Genomic DNA, 21,118 nt, shown 5'->3' on the forward strand with positions numbered 1-21,118 from the left:
AGATCAATGGTACAGGATAGAAAGCCCAGTGATAGACCCACACACATATGGTCACCTAATTTACAACAAAAGGGGAAAGAATATATGATGGAGAAAAGACATCCTCTTCAATAAGTGGTGCTGGGAAAACGGGACAGCTACATGTAAAAGAATGATATTAGAACACTCCCTAACACCATACACAAAAATAAACTCCAAATGGATTAAAGACCTAAATGTAAACCATACACTATAAAACTCTTAGAGGAAAACATAGGAAAAACACTCTTTGACATAAACCACAGCAAGATCTTTTTTGACCCACCTCCCAGAGTAATGAAAATAAAAACAAAAATAAACAAATGGGACCTAATGAAACTTCAAAGCTTTTGCACAGCAAAGGAAACCATAAACAAGACCAAAAGATAACCCTCAGAATGGGAGAAAATATTTGCAAATGAAACAGCGAGCAAAGGATTAATTCTCCAAAATATACAAACAGCTCATGCAGCTTAATATCAAAAAACAAAACAACTCAATCCAAAAATGGGCAGAAGACCTAAATAGACGTTTCTCCAAAGAAGATATACAGATCACCAACAAACACATGAAAGGATGCTCAACATCACTATTCACTAGAGAAATGCAAGTCAAAACTACAATGAAGTATCACCTCACACTGGTCAGAATGGCCTTCATCAAAAAATCTACACACAGTAAATGCTGGAGAGGGTGTGGAGAAAAGGGAACCCTCTTGCACTGTTGGTGGGACTGTAAATTGACACAGCCACTATGGAGAACAATCTGGAGGTTCCTTAAAAAACTAAAAATAGAACTACCATATGACTCAGCAATCCCACTACTGGGCATATACCCTGAGAAAACCACAATTCAAAAAGAGACATGTACCACGATGTTCACTGCAGCACTATTTACAATAGCTAGGACATGGAAGCAACCTAAATGTCCATTAACAAATGAATGCATAAAGAAGATGTGGTACATATATACAGTGGAATATTACTCAGCCATAAAAAGAAATGAAATTGAGTTGTTTGTAGTGAGGTGGATGGACCTAGAGTCTGTCATACAGAGTGAAGTAAGTCAGAAAGTGAAAAACAAATGCCATATGCTAACGCATATATATGGAATCTAAAAAAAAAAAAATGGTATTGATGAACCTAGTGGCAGGGCAGGGATAAAGGTGTAGACATAGAGAATCAACTTGAGGACATGAGGTGGGAGGGGGAGGCTGGGGCAAAGTGAGAGTAGCAGCAACATATATACACTACCAAATGTAAAATAGTTAGCTAAGGGGAAGCAGCAGCCTAGCACAGGGAGATCAGCTCGATGTTTTGTGACAACCTAGAGTGGTGGGATAGGGAGGGTGGGAGAGAGGCTCAAGAGGGAGCAGATATGGGGTATATGTATGCATATGGCTGATTCACTTTGTTGTACAACAGAAACTAACAGTATTGTGAAGCAATTATACTCCAATAAAGATCTATTAAAAAATAAAGCATAAAAGATATAAAATAAAATTGATTACATGTCTTCATCATGTTTTGAGTAATTCCATAATTTGGCATGTCTCATTTTCATTCCAGTCTCATGTTGAAGATCTGTGCCCTAGCTCTGGAATTATCCATTTCTTCAGGGAGCCTAGGTTTCTTCTAGAGATTGGAATTCATAAACTAAGACCCTAGTGTTAGGCGTACTTATTATTGGAGTGTCTCTGCTATAGGTACTGTCAGAGAACAGAGTTAAGTTATTTCTGTATCTATACCTATATCTGTATCTATATCTATATTTATATCTATATGGATAAATATATATACACATACATACACATTAGCCTTTTTTTCTCCTAATCTTTCTATCCATCCATCCATCCATCCATCCATCCATCTATATTTATCTATTGCCTGATTTCACACTGACACTTCCAATTGCAGTCAAACACCACAGAGTTAATGTTATCCTTCTTACTTTTTTATCTTCTTTATCTAACAGTAAGAAACCTGCTTCTCATTATTCATAAAATATGTGTTAGCTCAGTCCTAGAATGTACATGAAATAGAGGTGGAATTGCTATCTCATATCCTTTTGCCAAACAAACTGCTGGCTAGAGCTACACATTTGCTTATGGTTCTTACTTTTATTGTTATAGAATATAGACAAAATACTGTTTCGCAAAGCATCTTAGGTTAGTTCTTTTCTGTATTCTTTCTTTATAATGCAGTATTCATTTGTAGTACAATTAGGTTCATTTGTTTCTTTTGTTTGGATCCCCATCCCAATGTTACTGATTTTAAGTATTCATTCTTTGAGTGAAACATTAACCATTTTATTTTTTAAATTATCTGTGAGTTTCATCATTTTTTCCAGAAATGTAAAAAATCCAAAAATTCGTAAGCAACCACAATAGAGAAATTTATTTTTCCTTGTTATGGAGCCTGGGTAATCTAAGATTAGGGTGTCAACTGGTCAGAATCTGGTGAGAGTTCTCTTCTCCGTTGCAGACTGTCAACTTCTCATTGTATCCTCACATGGCAGAGAGCAGAGAAGAGAAGCAAGCTCTCTATTGTTTATTATAAGGGAACTAATTTGATTCATGAGGTTTTTACTCTCATTACCTCATCTAATCCAAATTACCTCTTAAACACCCCACCTCCTCATACCAGGAGGCATGGCTTAACACATGAATCTGGGGGGAACACAATCAGTCCATATTATTCTGCCTCTGGCCAAACAAAATTCACGTTCTTCTCATAAGCAAAATACATTAATTGCATTTCAAAACCCCCCAAAAGTCTTAACTCTTTCCAGCATTCATTCTAAAGTCTTAAAATTCAAAGTGTCATCTAAATATCATCTAAAGGAGACAAGGATGAGACTTAAAGTGTGATTCATCCTGAAACAAAATTCCTCTCCCACTGTGACCTGGGAAACCAAACATGTTAAGTGCTTGCAAAATACAATAGTGGGACAGGCATAGAATAGACATCTCAGGAACTGCTACATTTGATAACTTATTGGATGTTATATAAGAAATAAACATGTATGCTATACACTCAGCCTTATTACCACTACCAATGATATGTTTATCAAAGTTTGTTGAGAAAGAGTGGGTGACTGTTTGCATTAAAAATAATAATAATAATGAATCTTTTTGAAATTGATACTAAAAAAACCTGAAAGTTCTTTCAAAAGGTTTTTTATTGCAAATGGCCATCTGTTAATTTGAAGAGGATTTTAAATGATATTCCAAAATAATAATAGAGAAAAGAGCAGTAATTTAGAAATAAAAGAATATGCTAACCTAATGATCACTTACTTTTCCCCCCAAAATTGACTCCCACACTATTAAAGGCCAAGTCCATGTTAATATAAATGAGCTTTTTAAACGAGCATTGAATAGGATTTTCTAATCCTTTATACATTGTTAAATCAAGGGACTTAATTTTTCATAAAAATAACACAGCTCGGGGCTTCTCTGGTGGCGCAGTGGTTGAGGGTCCGCCTGCCGATGCAGGGGACGCGGGTTCGTGACCCGGTCTGGGAGGATCCCGCATGCCGCGGAGCGGCTGGGCCCGTGAGCCACGGCCGCTGGGCGTGTGCGTCCGGAGCCTGTGCTCTGCAACGGGAGAGGCCACAGCAGTGAGAGGCCCGTGTACCAAAAAAATAAAAAAAAATAAAAATAAAAATAACACAGCTTTTAATTTCTACTATGAGAGTTAATGCTAATCTTCCTACAACTAATCTTAGACCAAACCACCACATTATCATTCATTTATTTGTGAATTCAACCAGTTCTTATGGAATGCCCACTGCATGTGAGGACATTGACTTAATTTATTGAGGTACAGAAATGAAAGGCATTGTCCATGACCTGCATACTTCTGAGAAAGGATACATAAGTCAGGGCATTCTTACTTACAAATTATCTGTATAGGGTATCAACTCAAAGTTACATAAATATAACAAAATTATGTCACTTTTCTTTTTATCTTCTTCCTCTAAATGCAAATAATCGATTCCTTACAATAGGTAATAGGGGAAAAAACACTTAGAAAGGCTTGCAGTAATTCGCTCTGCAATTCTATAAAGTAATTGACTAACGCTTAAAAATTGCTGATCATATAACTTAGGTGAAAAGTTTATTAACCCAGAAAATCTTTACCAGTGTTACATTTTTATTCCTGTTCTAATATATTTAATTTCCTATAAAATGGTAGTATATTATCTTTGTACTCTTTTTCTCAGTTATAGAGAGAGAGAAGAGAAAGGTTGAGGGAAGGAGAGAAAGAGAGAGAAAAGGACTTGGTTAAAATCTCCAGTACAGAGTCTTTTATTTTCAATTCAAAAGCCCTCTTTGGAATGTTACATGTATGGTATTGACCAAGAAGTCCTTAATATTCCCCTCAGCTTGTCTAAAATTTAGACAGGTCTCTTCCTATAAGTGCCTGGATCTCCCTTTCTTTAGAACATTTACTTCAGAAAACTTAAAATTGTAAACTTTCTCTGACCCTTTGAGATTTAAATCTTCTCCCAGCCTTTTGCCAGTTTTACAGCCCAGGAATAAATTTCTCAAAGATCTGGGAGCCATCTCTTTGAAAAGTGTCCATCAACAGAAGAATGGATAAAGAAGAGGTGGTATACACACACACACACACACACACACACACACACACACACACACACACACACACACACACACACACACAAAATGGAATATTACTCAGCCATAAGAAGAATGAAATTCTACCATTTGCAGAAATGTGGATGGACCTAGAGAATATTATGGTTAGTGTAATAAGTCAGGCAAAGACAAATACTGTTATCTTTTATATGTGTAATCTAAAAAATAATACAAATGAATGTATATGCAAAACAGAAACAGACTCACAGATACAGAAAGGAAACTAGTTTACCAAGAGGGAAAGGGAAGGGAGGAGGGGCAATTAGGGGTATGGGATTAAAAGATACAAACTACTATGTATAAAATAGATAAGTAACAAAAGTTCTATTATTTAGCACAGGGAATTATAGCCATTATCTTGTAGTAACTTTTAATGGAGTATAATCTGCAAAAATACCAAATCACTATGCTGTATATCTGAAATAAATATAATATTGTAAATCAACTATACTTCAATTAAAAAAAGGAAAAAATAAATATAGGGACCCTGTCTCCTAGTCTCTATGGGAGGGCAGGAACCTAACTTTGATATGCACCAATTAGGAGACACAGATGGCCTAATCACATTGACCAATCTCTTCCTTAATGTCCTCCAGTACTTTTCTACTACTCTCCCTAGTGGTTAATCTCTCTTTTATCTCTTATTTCAGTGGAGGTGAGTTTAATCTCCTTCCATATTGCAATAACCTTGAATAAAGTCTTCCTTGCCTGTTTGACTTGTCTGGTGCAAATTTTCTTTGACAATATCAGGAACTGAAACAAATTAAAGATCAGCAAAAATCCCTAGAAATGCCAAAATGTTGGAAATAAAATTATATGCAATACCAGTAATCAGAATTCAAAAAATTTACTTCAAATTTTTGACCTTTAAATAAAAAAGAAGCAACACAAATATACTGCTGTTTGAAAATGCAAACAATTTACAATTCTCTAAAGTGTAAAAGCATCCTTCAACTATTCTTCCTAGTCTCACTTTTGAAATTTTGCTGATTATACTATAATTGTTCCAATGTTTTTATATGCACATGTACATATAAAAGAAAAGACTTTGGTTTGTTTATTACTTGTTTAGAATCAAATTATGCTATGTTTTATCTCTTCTTTTACTCAGTTAATATTATAGTTTGAAGATCTTCTAGGTCAAAATACAATGCTTACTTTGCTCGTTTCATCTATAATATCAAATGATTTATCACTGATATTTTAAACATTACTCTAGTGTATAATATTGAACATGTTACGACAGGCATTTGACCATGGAGTGATTGATTATGATTGGATCCATGCTTATGATAGCTTTTATATTGTAAAAGCTGATTAGAAATGTAAGTAATATTATTTTATTGTTAATTTCAAATGTAGTGAAAACTAACAATCCTAGAATATGAGAACTAAAGAAATATAACTAACTAGAATTTTGAGACTTGTATTAGCTGAGCTGCCAAACATCATGGAACAAGTGACAGAAATGAAAGTGAAATATTGGTGTTATTTCTTCCAGAGAAAATTGTTTCCATGCTATCATGCCTCACTAAGAAAAGAAAACCATTTTGTTTTATATGGTTAGGTATAGATATTTAACATCATGACCTAAGTCTGGAAACATCAGAGTAGCTTTTTTTTTAAAAAGCAGAAAGTGATCCCAACCTTGGAGGTTAAGTAGAATTTCTAAATCTGGAGAACACATGTGGTGGGGACATCTAAATAAGCCAAGGATTAAATTTGGGGAAGTTCCTTAGAAACAGACAGAATCATGCCTCAGATGACATAAGTGCCCACTGGGTAGTAGATACTCTGGGTGACCTTTCAGAGAACATATTGTCTTAGAAATTAATTCTATGTGACTTATAGACTAAACTCTGGCATGCAGACTTCATATATGACTAAATTTTTAGGATCAGCAGTTTTATCTCTCAGGTGCAGAATGTTCCACTTTGATCTCAGCTTAAAATCTTTAAATGTTTTATAGGCAAACTTATCAATTTGTCTTTTAATAATTTCCCAGCCTCATTTCAAATCACTCCCATATATTCTGTGCTCTAAACATTCTGTACTTTTTGTTTGTTTCTTTCAAACATCTAGGCTGTCTCTCATTTCTAGGAGTTTTCATCTGCTTAAATGTTACTCACCTTTCAAACCTCAGTTTTGAATTTCTATAGGAAACTTCCTTAATCCTCCATAATGTGTTAGATGCTCCTGTTATGTGCTCCTACTAGCACTTTGTATTCATGCTACTATTGCTCTTATTACTGTTTACTGGCATTCTACTACTTTAGATTGCCCACAGTATGCAAGATTCCTGAGGAGAGATAACATTCAAATCACATTTATTTGCTCCTATTTTATAGCATTAGGCATAAAGACTAATATTCTAAAAGGTATTTGTTGAAATAATAAATTCTATAATATGTTCTTATTTTTAAGGTAAGAAAATTAATTCTCAGAGTGTTTAAATGTTATATAAAGTCACAGAGTTATTCACACATAGTAGATTGACTAAACTTAGTTCTAAGCTTTTCTCTCTCCAACAAAGAATCTGATTTGAACCTACATTCTTCCTGTTTTGTGTTGAAAGTATATTTGCTTAAGTTCATGCTACCTTTTAATATAACTGTGAGTGATACAAAATAAATGTGTGTTAAGAAGGACATTATCTGGCATTTCTATTTATGCTGGAAGCCAATGCAGAATTTTACAGATATAATGATTTAGAAGGAAAAGTTAAAATTGATAATATTTACTGACATATATTAAAGCAAGCTATTTTTACTAGAACTTTCTCCAACTCATTGAGATCTTACTCTGCTTTTACTGCATTGCTTTGATATTAGCTGACATTTCACAAATGGTCTTAAATCTGGCTCCTCTACATTTGGTGTTTATTTCATTAATAATTGAAATGGGGAATAAAGGACACTTTTGTTTATTCAAGTCCAGTTCACTTAAAAATGCAAATATACAACTTTAGCTAAAGACAGTGGTAAAAATGTAGCTATGTGTATCAGCAATAAAATAAAATTTTATCTGGCCTTAAACAAGCAACATATTTTTCATTTTCATGGTCTTTATCTGGAAAGAACTGTTTGTATACTATACTTTCCACATAAAAGATATTTTTCTTTTTATGTGTATGCACAACAATTTTTTTCAAAGTTTCTGAAAGCTGTATTAGTTAGTTACCCAATAGATTTACACTGCTTTATACACATCAAAAACAAGAAATGTCTGCATACCCACAGGACAGGAAGACTTTTAGTTTCACTCTCAAGTAACTCTTTCCTTTTATCTGTAAACAGAACTCCTATATCTCATGAGGAACACATGCCATAAAGTTCAAATGGGATAGAACTTGACTCTTGACACAGGATGTGTGTAACTGCTCACAGAGCAACCGTGTTTAGTTCAGGATTGGACATGGGTACGTTCAGTCAAGACCCCTACTTGTGATTTAATACTTGCAGAGTAGGTCCAAATATGCTTGAGGTTGCCTGCAGACATCTTTTTCATCTGGAGAGAGAGTCTCGATGAGAATAAAATTAAGCAGTGATGAAAGACTGTGGTGGACATATGTAATTTCTAGACACCGAACATTTAAAAAGGCTTCATCTAAGAAGGAATCCTATTATGGTAGAAAAAGGAAGTAGGTATTTTTTTCTTCCCCATTCACAGAAACAAGAACACGAAATGTGAATTATGCATGGTCAAATGATCTCGTTTGGATGCCTAATACCGAAGGAATGATGTAAAGGTAGAGGGAAGGAGGTTATTTAGAATGATAAATTGAGAGTCCAGACACATAATGGTAAATATTCTGTGGTTTTCAGATTCCATAACTGTGTCTTTCTTGTGGAGGACTACCCAGTGCATTGCAGAACGTTTAAAATATCTGATCCCTCACGTTGAATACCAATAGCAAATTCTCACACCATAAATGTTCCAACACATTTCCAAAGGTTCTGAAGGACAGTACTGTCCATGGTGAGAAATCCTGGCTTTAATATGGTCTATATTATTTGATGACAAGATTTCTTGATACCCACCTGCTTTTTTGAGTCTGGTTCTCTAGAATTTTTGCAAATTTTGTGAGCTAACTAACATTCTCTGAACACATTTCTTTTCTGCTTGAGTTAACAAGAATTGGTTTCTGATGTGGGTGATATTGGTTTCTGATATTGTCCTTACTGTTTCACATCCACCTGTTTATATTTACTTATCTTTTAACTTCTGTTATTTGAGTAATAACTCTTCTGGAACTCTTCTTCACATCTCAACTTTACCTTCATACTTTTCGTTACCTATGTCATCTCTGGGTCTGTTTTTATTAACTTAATTTTTCCTTGTTTGGGTCACAATTTCCATGCATCTTTGCATGTATAATAAGTTTGACTGGATGTTGGATAGTACAAATACAGGTTTCCCCTGCTATCACAAAGTAGAGAGCTCCTATGAAAGTTTTCGTAAGCCTAAATGGTGTAAAGTGAAGAAGAAATTACCTTAAGACATGTCTTGCTAAGGGATGCACAAAATAAGTCAAGATAAAGCACAGGTGCTCACAGACACAGTTCAAAGCTCTGGCAGCTTGATGCTGAGATGCTGAGTGAAGTTCCTGGGGAAGGAGCTTTGTGGCACCACTCTCGCTGCTTTGACGTGCCTGCTACCTCTATAACAGCTCACTGCAAAACACACACACATGCTGAAAGCTATTTCTTCTCTTTGCCTTTTTTCACAAAAGCAAAAATCCTCTTCAGATTTCTTACAGTTAGCAAAACAAATATTAATCTAGGTCTTTGGTAAAAGCAAAGTGGCATAAAGCAAACTTTCAAAAAGCAGGGGATGCTTGTGCTATGTTTTTGATAGTCTGGATTGTTTTTCTTCATTTAGTGTGTGGCTGGCAGTTAACATACTTGAGAGTTGATTTGTTGAGTTTTTTTTTAAGTTTTATTAAAGATTTTTAGTACATGTCTTGAAGAGCCTATTGATTTGGTCTAGTTTAGCCTTGCTACTAAGGCATTATAACTCTTGAATTTCCACTGAAAAACCTGCCCATTCCACATGGTCTCTCTACGTTTTCAAGTCTTAACAGGAACATCTCCTAGCCTAACCCTCTATGAGCTCTGAAAATTGATCCTCTTACTCTTCTCCAGTAGTTGTTCCTTACTTGTGGTTTTCACTATATGTATATGCAGGGGCTTCCCTGGTGGCGCAGTGGTTGAGAGTCCGCCTGCCGATGCAGGGGACAAGGGTTAGTGCCCCGGTCCGGGAGGATCCCACATGCCGCGGAGCGGCTTGGCCCGTGAGCCATGGCCGCTGAGCCTGGGCGTCCGGAGCCTGTGCTCCACAACGGGAGAGGCCACAACAGTGAGAGGCCCACATACCGAAAAAAAAAAAAGAATCCAGAGAAGTAGAGGACCTCACCCACACTGACCATCAATAGCTGGGCACAGCAAAGCCACCCAACCCTTGAGAATATAGCTGAATCGAAGTTGTAGGTTCCTCTTCCTTTGGGATAGAGTACTTTGCTCTTTATCCTTAGGGAAAATTAAGAGGAGAGGAAAATGAAAACCATGAGCTCCTCCTAGAGAGCAACAATGCCCAGGGTAGGGCCACTAAAAGGCATTCCTGGGCTTCCCTGGTGGCGCAGTGGTTGAGAGTCCACCTGCCGATGCAGGGGACACGGGTTCGTGCCCCGGTCCACGAAGATCCCACATGCCGTGGAGCGGCTGGGCCCGTGAGCCATGACTGCTGAGCCTGCACGTCCGGAGCCTGTGCTCCGCAACCGGAGAGGCCACGACAGTGAGAGGCCCGCGTACCGCAAAAAAAAAAAAAGAAAAAGAAAAAAAAATATATATATATGCAGATTAGTATTCAGAAGCGGGATTAAAGATGTATCTCTATAAATCTTGGGAGATTTTTCTCAGTGTAACTCCATCTTCTCCAATACTGTGGCTCACAAATTCCAGCAACATAATTCATCTAGAATATAAATTTACGTATCCACAGCTCAGTGAGGCCACTGTACACTGTTTGGCTTCCTTCTTGCACCATGGTTAGGAAACAGCACCAAGTAGATATCCAAGATTGTAGGGCTTATATTATCTGCTTATCATAACTTAGAAATGCTAGTCCTATGCTATATGTTTTCCAGTCTCTGAAAATAATAAGTACATATATTTTAATTAGGTCTAAACCCTAATTTACAGAAGTAGGGTAAGTCCAGTAGAAATTATTCCAACATGATCAGAATCAAAATTCCTTTACTTCTAGTAATCTTTTGTACCTCTTCCTATATCACATTCTCTGAAGAAATCAGCATTAATTCCTTGGTGTACATATTTCCATACATTTATCTATATATAGGCATCATTTTAATCTTGGGCTTATACCATACACATTACTCTCCAAAAAGTATTATTTTATTTAATTGTGTAAAAATAGAAATCTAAATAAATTTTCTGGATTCAGGTGGTATAAATGAAAAGTGTTATGTCCCTTCGTGTTCCCTTTCATTCTGTCCAGGACCTCTTCAAAATTTATCTTCATCTCTGAACTTCATAAATTTCACCAGCATAAATGATTTCTTGTCTTTCAATATTACTACTTATGACTTACGTGAACTTTTTCAAACTGAAAAACAATTATTTCTTTGGTTTAACAAGGTTTCTTTATTCATCCCTGTCCTTGTTATTTCTCCTTCACCTGTTAATATTTATTTATGTTGTAACTTCTATTATTTAAATATTGGCTTTCCTGGAACTCATCTTCATGTCTCTTAACTTTATGTTTTCCAAGTCTTTATACCTTTGTTCTGTGGTGTGTCATATTTTATCAATTTGGTATTTCAAAATATTAATTTAGTTTCCATCCCTTTCTGACCAAGATGAATTCTTTAAATCCAGGGTTGATAATTTCGTATTTCCCTTGTGTATTTTGATATTTTCAAAAAATCCTATTTCTTCCATAAAGTTTTCTCCTATTGCTTCCATTAAGTAATCCTTTATAGCAATCTACTTTTTTAAATTTAATTTTATTTATTTTATTATACAGCAGGTTTTATTAGTTATCCATTTTATACATATTAGTGTATATATGTGAATCCCAATCTCCCAATTCATCACATCGCCCCCACCACCACTTTCCCCCCCTTGGTGTCCATACATTTGTTCTGTACATCTGTGTCTCAATTTCTGCCCTGCAAACCGGTTCATCTGTACCATTTTTCTAGCTTCCACATATATGCGTTAATATACGAAATTTGTTTTTCCCTTTCTGACTTACTTCACTCTGTTTGACAGTCTCTAGATCCATCCATGTCTCTACAAATGACTCAGTTTCGTTCATTTTTATGGCTGAGTAACATTCCATTGTATATATGTACCACATCTTCTTTATCTATTTGTCTGTCGATGGGCATTTAGGTTGCTTCCATGTCCTGGCTATTGTAAATAGTGCTGCAATGAACATTGGGGTGCATGTGTCTTTTTGAATTATGGTTTTCTCTGGGTATATGCCCAGTAGTGGGATTGCTGGGTCATATGGTAATTCTATTTTTAGTTTTTTAAGGAACCTCCATACTGTTCTCCATAGTGGCTGTATCAATTTACATTCCCACCAACAGTACAAGAGGGTTCCCTTTTCTCCACACCCTCTCCAGCATTTGTTGTTTGTAGATTTTCTGATGATGCCCATTCTAACTGGTGTGAGGTGATACCTCATTGTAGTTTTCATTTGCATTTCTCTAATAATTAGTGATGTTGAGCAGATTTTCATGTGCTTATTGGTCATCTGTATGTCTTCTTTGGAGAAATGTCTATTTAGGTCTTCTCACCATTTTTGGATTGGGTTGCTTGTTTTTTAATATTCAGCTGCATGAGCTGCTTGTATGTTTTCGAGATTAATCCTTTGTCAGTTGCTTCGTTTGCAAGTATTTTCTCCCATTCTGAGGGTTGTCTTTTGGTCTTGTTTATGGTTTCCTTTGCTGTGCAAAAGCTTTGAAGTTTCATTAGGTCCCATTTGTTTATTTTTGTTTTTATTTCCATTACTCTAGGAGGTGGATCAAAAAAGATCTTGCTGTGATTTATGCCAAAGAGTGTTCTTCCTATGTTTTCTTTCCTCTAATAGTTTTATAGTGTCTGGTCTTATGTTTAGGTCTCTAATCCATTTTGAGTTTATTTTTGTGTATGATGTTAGTGAGTGTTCTAATTTCATTCTTTTACATGTAGCTGTCCAGTTTTCCCAGCACCACTTATTGAAGAGACTATCTTTTCTCCATTGTATATCCTTGCCTCTTTTGTCATAGATTAGTTGACCATAGGTGCATGGACATAGAGAATCCTAAAGATGCCACCGGAAAACTACTAGAGCTAATCAATGAATTTGGTAAAGTTGCAGGATTCAAAATTAATGCACAGAAATCTCTTGCATTCCTATACACTAATGATGAAAAATATGAAAGAGAAATTAAGGAAACACTCCCATTTACCATAGCAACAAAAAGAATAAAATACCTAGGAATAAACCTACCTCAGGAGACAAAAGACCTGTATGCAGAAAACTATAACACACTGTTGAAAGAGATTTAAAGATGATACAAACAGATGGAGAGATATACCATGGTCTTGATTTGGAAGAATCAATATTGTGAAAATGACTATACGACCCAAAGCAATCTACAGATTCAGTGCAATCCCTATCAAATTGCCAGTGGCATTTTTTACAGAACTAGAACAAAAAATCTTAAAATTTGTATGGAGACACAAAGGACCCCAAATAGCCAAAGCGGTCTTGAGGGAAAAGAACGGAGCTGGAGGAATCAGACTTGCTGACTTCAGACTATACTACAGAGCTACAGTAATCAAGACAATATGGTACTGGCACAAAAACAGAAATATAGATCAATGGAACAGGATAGAAACCCAGAGATAAATGCACGCAATCTACTCTCGGCTTCAGATTGATCTTCCTCCTGCTTTTCATTATGTCAATCATGATACTCTAGCCATTGGGTATGGGATCTCTCAAAGTCTGTTTTAGCCTTCAGATTAGACAGACAGTGAAATATAATGTGTGAGTATTTTTTTCAGTGTCCTGTTGTTGACTAGGTGAGCAAACAGGACTTCTAACTTTTAGGACAGCCTATTTGTTTAGACCTCTTTCATTTCAGGTACAGTTTGTAATAGGTTACCCTCAAATAAAATGTATTCTTCCCCAGTGCAAAATCAATCAACATAAACATCGTAACCTGACTATAGTTACAAGCAGTAAGGGATCTATCAATATCAGTCATTCTAATCTGCTCAGAAAATCAAGGGGTTGGTTAAACTTCACTCCAGACTCTTTGAAAGACTTAGTATTTTTTCCAGTGTCAAAAATATTAAACAACTATACTTGCATATTTTTTTATCCCACTGAAAACTCAAATTTTTAGCTGTAACAAGAATCTTCATCAGACTCCAAAGTTTTGTGATGGTTAATTTAGTTGCTGAGTTGCCTACCAGGGCATTAGAGGGGAAAAGAGCATGGATGTATTTAAGTCACTATCTTTCCAATCACTACTCTTAGCTATTTAAGTATCATTTAATAAAATAATATGAATTTGAAGGTATAACAATAGCCATGCTATTACAGTTAAAGATAAAAATATCATGTTAAGTTTCTAATATCAATCTCAAATATAGCATTCATATGTCTATACATTTCAACTTAAGCATGAATTAACTTAATTTTTCAAATTGACTTTGAATTGATTTAGGCAATGGACAAATGATTTATATAAGTAAAATGTATGTACACGTAGAAGGTATAACCTTTTGTAAAAAGTATGACTTAATCAAAGTGCTGAGTATCAACTGAGCACATCATGTTTATATGGGAGAACTGTAGGTGCTTAAGGCTTAGGTGATAAACACTTAGAAAAATAAGAGTAAAGTGTAAGATAATATCAGAAGGTTAAAAAAAATTAAACACTTGATAACAGAGTTCTTCTAAGGGAAGAAACTTTTTATTCCTTGTGCTTTAGATGTAGCTTCAGATTTGGAAATATATATATATAGCATATGAAGTTAATAGAAATTCTAGGAGTTATGCTAGCATGCAGCACTAAATATGAAAGACTATGAAGAAGGTTGTCTAATGACAAACCTCAGGGATTGCAAGTGGTCAAGAATCTGAGGACTCAAATCTAGGGATAACTAATATTTCAAAGTTAAGTTAGTTTTGAACTGGAATACAAAATACTTTTAAGTGAATCCCTCTCCATACAAGCTACCTCCATTTGCCTAAACTTTAAACAAAAACTTTCTTCCCACATAGTTCTGAATAACTGTTGAGTTTGTGAAAGCATCAAAGCAGTGCCCTGTTGGGAATCACCATGTATGAAAAAATGGAGTATGCCAGTTTTCACTTGTGATGAACAATAGACAGGAAAAAAATTCATAACAATCAGAAGCAACGTGGGAAGCAGAGATGGCAAGTAACACATGGCATGTAGCAGCACCATTCCCAAGAGTGAGGATTTAGGGTAGCATTTCATATGAAACTAAATGAAGGATTTTACAAGTAGAAAAATATAGCTAGTAATTATAAGGTAAAGTGAACACTGGTGAAGAGTTTGGAATGCAGAAATGATGACTTGTGGAAGAAAAGAATTCCTAAAGGAAGTGTGAATGGATTGCAAAATGGTAAGCAATTAGAGATAACATAAGTTGAAAGCAAAGTGCATAAACAGGTGCTGAAATAACAAGCACAATAAAGGAAATTCTTTTTTGTTATTATTATTTTTATTAAAGTATAGTACAATATTACATAAATTACAGGTATACAACATAGTGATTCAGAATTTTTAAAAGTTATACTACATTTATAGTTATAAAATTTTGGCTACATTCTCTGTGTTGCACAACATATCCTGTAGCTTATTTATTTTATACATAATAGTTTGTACCTCAATCCCTTAACCCTAACTTGCCCCTCCCCCTGCTCTCTCCCCACTGGTGACCACTAGACTGTTCTCTACATCCGTGAGTCTCTTTCTTTTTTGTTATATTTACTAGTTGTATTTTTTTATATTTCACACATAAGTGATATCATACAATGTCTTTGTCTGACTTATCTCAGTTAGCTTAATACCTTCCAAGTTCATCCATGTTGTTGTAAATGGCAAAATTCCATTCTTTTTTATGACTGTGGTATATCTTCTTGATAAAGAAGATATATCACATCTTCTTTATCAATTCATCTGTTGATGGTCATTTAGGTTGCTTCCATATCTTGGCAGTTGTAAATAATGCTGCTATGAATATTGGGGTGTATGTATCTTTTTACATTAGCATTTTTTGTTTTTGGATATATACACAGGAGTGGACTCACTGGGTCATACAGTAGTTCTGTTTTTAGTTTTTTGAGAAACTTCCATACTGTTTTCCTCAGTGGATGCACCAATTTACATTCCACCAACAGTTCATGAGGGTTCCCTTTTCTTCACAACCTCACCAACATTTGTTATCTGTGTTCTTTTTGATGACAGCCATTCTGACAGATGTGAGGTGATATTTCACTGTGGTTTTGATTTGCATTTCTCTGATAATTAACAATGTTGAGCATCTTTTCATGTTCCTGTTGGCCATCTGCATGTCCTCTTCAGAGGACCAAAAAATGTGTCTATTCAGGTCTTCTGTCCAGTTTTGAATTGGGTTGATTTTTTGATGTTGAGCTGTATGAGCTGTTTGTATATCAGTCATATCATTTGCAAATATTTTCTCCCATTCAGTACGTGCTTTTTTCATTTTGTTGATGGTGTCCCTTGCTGTGCAAAAGATTTTAAGTTTAATTAGGTCCCATTTGTTTATTTTTGCTTTTATTTCCTTTGCTTTAGGAGACAGATCCAAAAATATACTGTTACAATTTATGTCAAAGAGTGTTCCACCTATGTTTTCTAGGAGTTTTGAGGTTTCTGGTCTTCCATTTAGGTCTTTAACCCATTTTAAGTTTACTTTTGTATCTGGTTAAAGAATGTTCTAATTTCATTATTTTACATGTAGCTGTCCAGTTTTCTTAGCACCACTTATTGAAGAAACTTTCTTTTATCCACTGTTTATTCTTCCTTCCTTTGTCATACATTAATTGAATGTAAGTGCCTGGGTTTATTTCTGGGCTCTCTATTCTGTTCAGTTGATCTATGTGTTTGTTTTTGTGCCAGCACCATACTATTTTGATCACTGTAGCTTTGTAGTATAGTCTGAAGTCAAGCAGCCTGATTTCTCCAGCCCTGTTCTTCTTTCTCAAGATTCTTTTGGCTATTTGGGGTCTTCTGTGTTTCCATACAAATTTTAAAATTATTTGTTCTGGTTGTGTGAAAAATGCCATTGGTATTTTGATAGGGATTGCATTGAATCTGTAGATTGCCTTGGGTAGTATAGTCATTTTAAAAATATTAATTGTTCCAATCCATGAACGTGGTATATCTTTCCATCTGTTTGTGTCATCTTCAATTTCTTTCATCATCTTATAGTTTTCTGAGTATAGGTCTTTTACCTCCTTAGGTAGGTTTATTCCTAAGTATTTTGTTTTTTGGTTTTTGGTTTTTTTGATGCAATGGTAAATGGGATTGTTTTCTCAATTCCTGTTTCTGTTAGTTCATTAGGTGTAAGATTGGACAGATTATCCAGACAGAAAATCGATAAGGAAACACTGTCCTTAAATGACACATTAGACCTGATGGATTTTATATATATATATATGACATTCCAGCTAAAAGCAGCAGAATACACATTCTTTTCAAGTGTATATGGACCATGCTCAAGGATAGATCACATGCTAGGCCACAAAAAAAGCTTCAGTAAGTTTAAGAAAATTGAAATCATATCAAGCACTTTTTCCAAACACAATGCTATGAAACTAGAAACCAAGAATAAAACTGCAAAAAACACAAACGTGTGGAGGCTAAACAATATGTTACAACACAATCAATGGGTCACTGAAGAAATCAAACAAGAAATTAGAGAATATGTGGAGACAAATGAAGACAAAAACATAACGATCCAAAACACATGGGACACAGCAAAGGCAGTTTTAAGAGGGAAGTTTATAGTGATACAAGCCTACTTCAGGAAACAAGAAAAATCTCAAAGAAGGATTCTTAGTAGAGTGCAAGCATAATTAATTCTAAAAATGTTAACTTGGAATTGAAAAGCTTAATTTAACCTTGTTTTTTCAAAACTGATGCATTTGTATTAAAAATGTAATCATATACCGTTTTAAGATTCTGTAGAGCTAAAAGTGAAATTTTTTTTAAGTCTGTTCTGATAATGTGGGCGCATCTTCACATTGGCCTAATGAAATTTGGGGAAGAATTTAAACATTACCAATAAAGGAAATATAAGGTCATCAAATTCTTTTAACAAATCAAATTAAAGAAAGAATGACTAGAAACAAATGTTGAACTATCTTCAAAAAAATGAAATTTTAATAGGTTCTTTCATGATTCATCTTGTGATAACATTTGTACTTGGTTAGTACACTTATGGCACATCAATAACAAATGTGAAATTCTTGGAAATCTTTCTCTTTGGAGATACTATACTTTTTCACTGAAAGAATCCTTGAAAATGAACACAAGCTTCCTGATTCCAGTCACTTTCAAATATTTTATCTAATTTTTTCACTATGCTTACTTTCTTGTCCATTTTTTGGTTCTTTCACTATTTCACCTTATTTTATAATTTCTCATTTATAAAAATATTCCTGACTTTGCCTTAAGTCCTTCTTGCCATTCCTTTGTAGTTCTATCTTCTCTCAATTCTCATCTAATTCATTTTCTTAAATGTATTGGATAAACATGTGGTGCAATAGCATTTATTGACTAATGGCCTAATTGTTTGCCCATACTTGTAGGTTATTAAAAAGATGGAATATTGACCCAAAAAGTGGTTTTATGAAAAGAAAAACTAGTAAGTCATTTCTATAAATGTTGAGACATTTTGCTCTTAGATACTTTCAATACCATAATGTTTTATACATTCATTAGTAAACCTAAATATTGTTCTTTAAATAATTTTTATTTTTATGAACTCCTTGTCATTTCATATTAAAGATGTAAGTTGTTCCAGATATAAATTCTTGCAATTTCTTCATTTTACATATGATGAAAATAAAGTTCAAAGCCATACTGTGTCTTGCTCACAATCACATAGATGGTTGGTACTCAAACCCCAAGCCTCCTAACTTCAAGATTATTCATTGGTTTCTCCTTATGGGAGAAACTTATGATTAAAGAAAATGAGTTCATATTTTCCTCTTCAGTTGATGGTAGCAAGAGGATGTAGGGAGATGGAGATATTGTGTCACTGGTTAGAAAACCAGGTTAGAATTTGGAAGTGGCTGAGGCTATATGATATGTACAGAAATTATTTTGCTGTTTATGTTGTAGTCACTGGTGTGTACAAATGTTCTCATTTACGTCCAATCAAATTATTTTTTAATGAGATGGAGCATGAATTTTCTATTTAAATATGAGTATAATTGAACTCTTCCTTTGTGAAAGACCCAGTGCTTTTGTTTCTTAATGCATTTAAATATATATATATATATATTTCCAAAAATTGCTTTCCAAAAATCGCAGAGCTAACAAGAGTCAGGTTGATGACATAAGTATATTATTTTACTCTATGTCTCATATTGTTCCCAGAATGTCATGTTGCCTGGTGACTTCAATGAGCTTGTTCACAGTAAGCCAGTAAGTTTATTGTCAGTGTTCTAATTATGCTAGACAAGAAGATGGAGGTTTAATAGTTTGATTTTACATCTTAAATAACTGAGCCATTAATTGTACTACATCTGTAAGCTATTGTGTTGTATTCTTTATCTCTCCCTTACCCTATCTTGGAACATTGAATATAGCACTGTAGTTAAGAGCCAAACTCTGTTGGATATTAACTACCTGAGTCAACTTGGTCTAGTCACTTAGCTTCGTGTAACTAGTTTCTTCATTTGGCAAATGGGAATAATACTGGTACATCTGTTGTAAGATTAGAAGAATAAGTTTTAATTTAATTAAAATACATGTTTAGATTAGTGCCTAACACATATTAAGTACTACATAGTGATATGTATTATTTTCACTCTCTCTTTCCTTCTTGTTCTATTTCTACCCCCTACATCTGTCTCTATCTTTTTCGTTCATACACAAATATAGCTAGTAATGTCAGTGGGTGATTTTCTAGATTAAACATTCAAAAAAGTATTTTCATAAGAAAACTAAATAAAATTGGTTCAGAGTACATGCCCTAAAATTTGCCTCTTATTCTAATAGCACACCTCATGGAATGGATTAGTTAATTACAAAATAAAGAAATAAATACATATTTGTTTTAGACACACTCATCCAAAACTTTAAAGTTTGAATTATACCATTAGTTTTACAGATAAGCAAACACTAGAAACTTCAAAGAATGTTAGGAATGTACATAAAACTATATCAGCTGATAAATCTCAGTCGTATTTAGCAAGTACCCTACAGTCAACTTTAGTTTGAAATCATTTGAGCATGACGAGGAAACTTTAGAAAACCCCATGGTACATAGTTATTGCTGTTTAAATTCAGGCACCTTCAGATAGAGAAGTAAAACTAAAGTGACGCTATTTGTTCTGTGTGTGATGATAATGGGAATATTTTCACAAGGACTAAAAATAAAATAGATTCTTTGCTCTATATACTTTAGGAAAAATGTTAAAGCACAAGTGCTCACAGAGGAGGGACAGTTTATTTATCCCTGAAGGATAAATAGCTCAAGCAGCAGAGGCCAAAATCCTGACAATTTGTCTACTAAATCACTCACCTGCTACATGTGGATAAATTGTTTTTTAGAATTTGCCATAGCCAAGGAAGTTTTATTCAAAAGTCAGAACCAATCTATGTATAGCAAACTATTTGTCAAATTTCTTTCAGAATTATGAGCTCTGAACATATGGAATAGTGTCAGACATAATAGAAAATTGAGACTGGCATGTTTCTACAAAAAATGCCTTTCTGTTAGAAGGCACTGGTTGCTATATTCATTCCTTAAAATAATCTTAAATGTCTGTTGCAAGAATTTCCACTATATATGTGGGTACCTTAAAAGTGTTGACTTTACACAGTGTTCCTTATATTAAAGTAGCACAATGTCATTAAGACACACTGGTTGCTTCAATTCCCCTTTGCAAGTGTCCTAGTTGACATTCAGTATTAGAATTTGAATTTTAAAATGTAATTATAATGTTTGCTCAGTAATCCACACCAACTTGCATGTAATACATCTGATTAGTTTGGGTCATTTATTGTACTTAATAAGGCCAATGTGTCATTTATTTAACATTTTTTTTATAAATGGGAAAAGTAAATTATATTTCAACGAAAATTAAATACTCAAAGATAGATATCAAATTTTTTTCCTAACCTGAAAT

The sequence above is a fragment of the Aethalodelphis obliquidens genome, unplaced genomic scaffold (genome assembly GCF_003676395.1).
Source record: "Aethalodelphis obliquidens isolate GAN/ISIS:26980383/991018 unplaced genomic scaffold, ASM367639v1 scaffold39, whole genome shotgun sequence".
In the NCBI taxonomy this organism is placed as follows: Eukaryota; Metazoa; Chordata; class Mammalia; order Artiodactyla; family Delphinidae; genus Aethalodelphis; species Aethalodelphis obliquidens.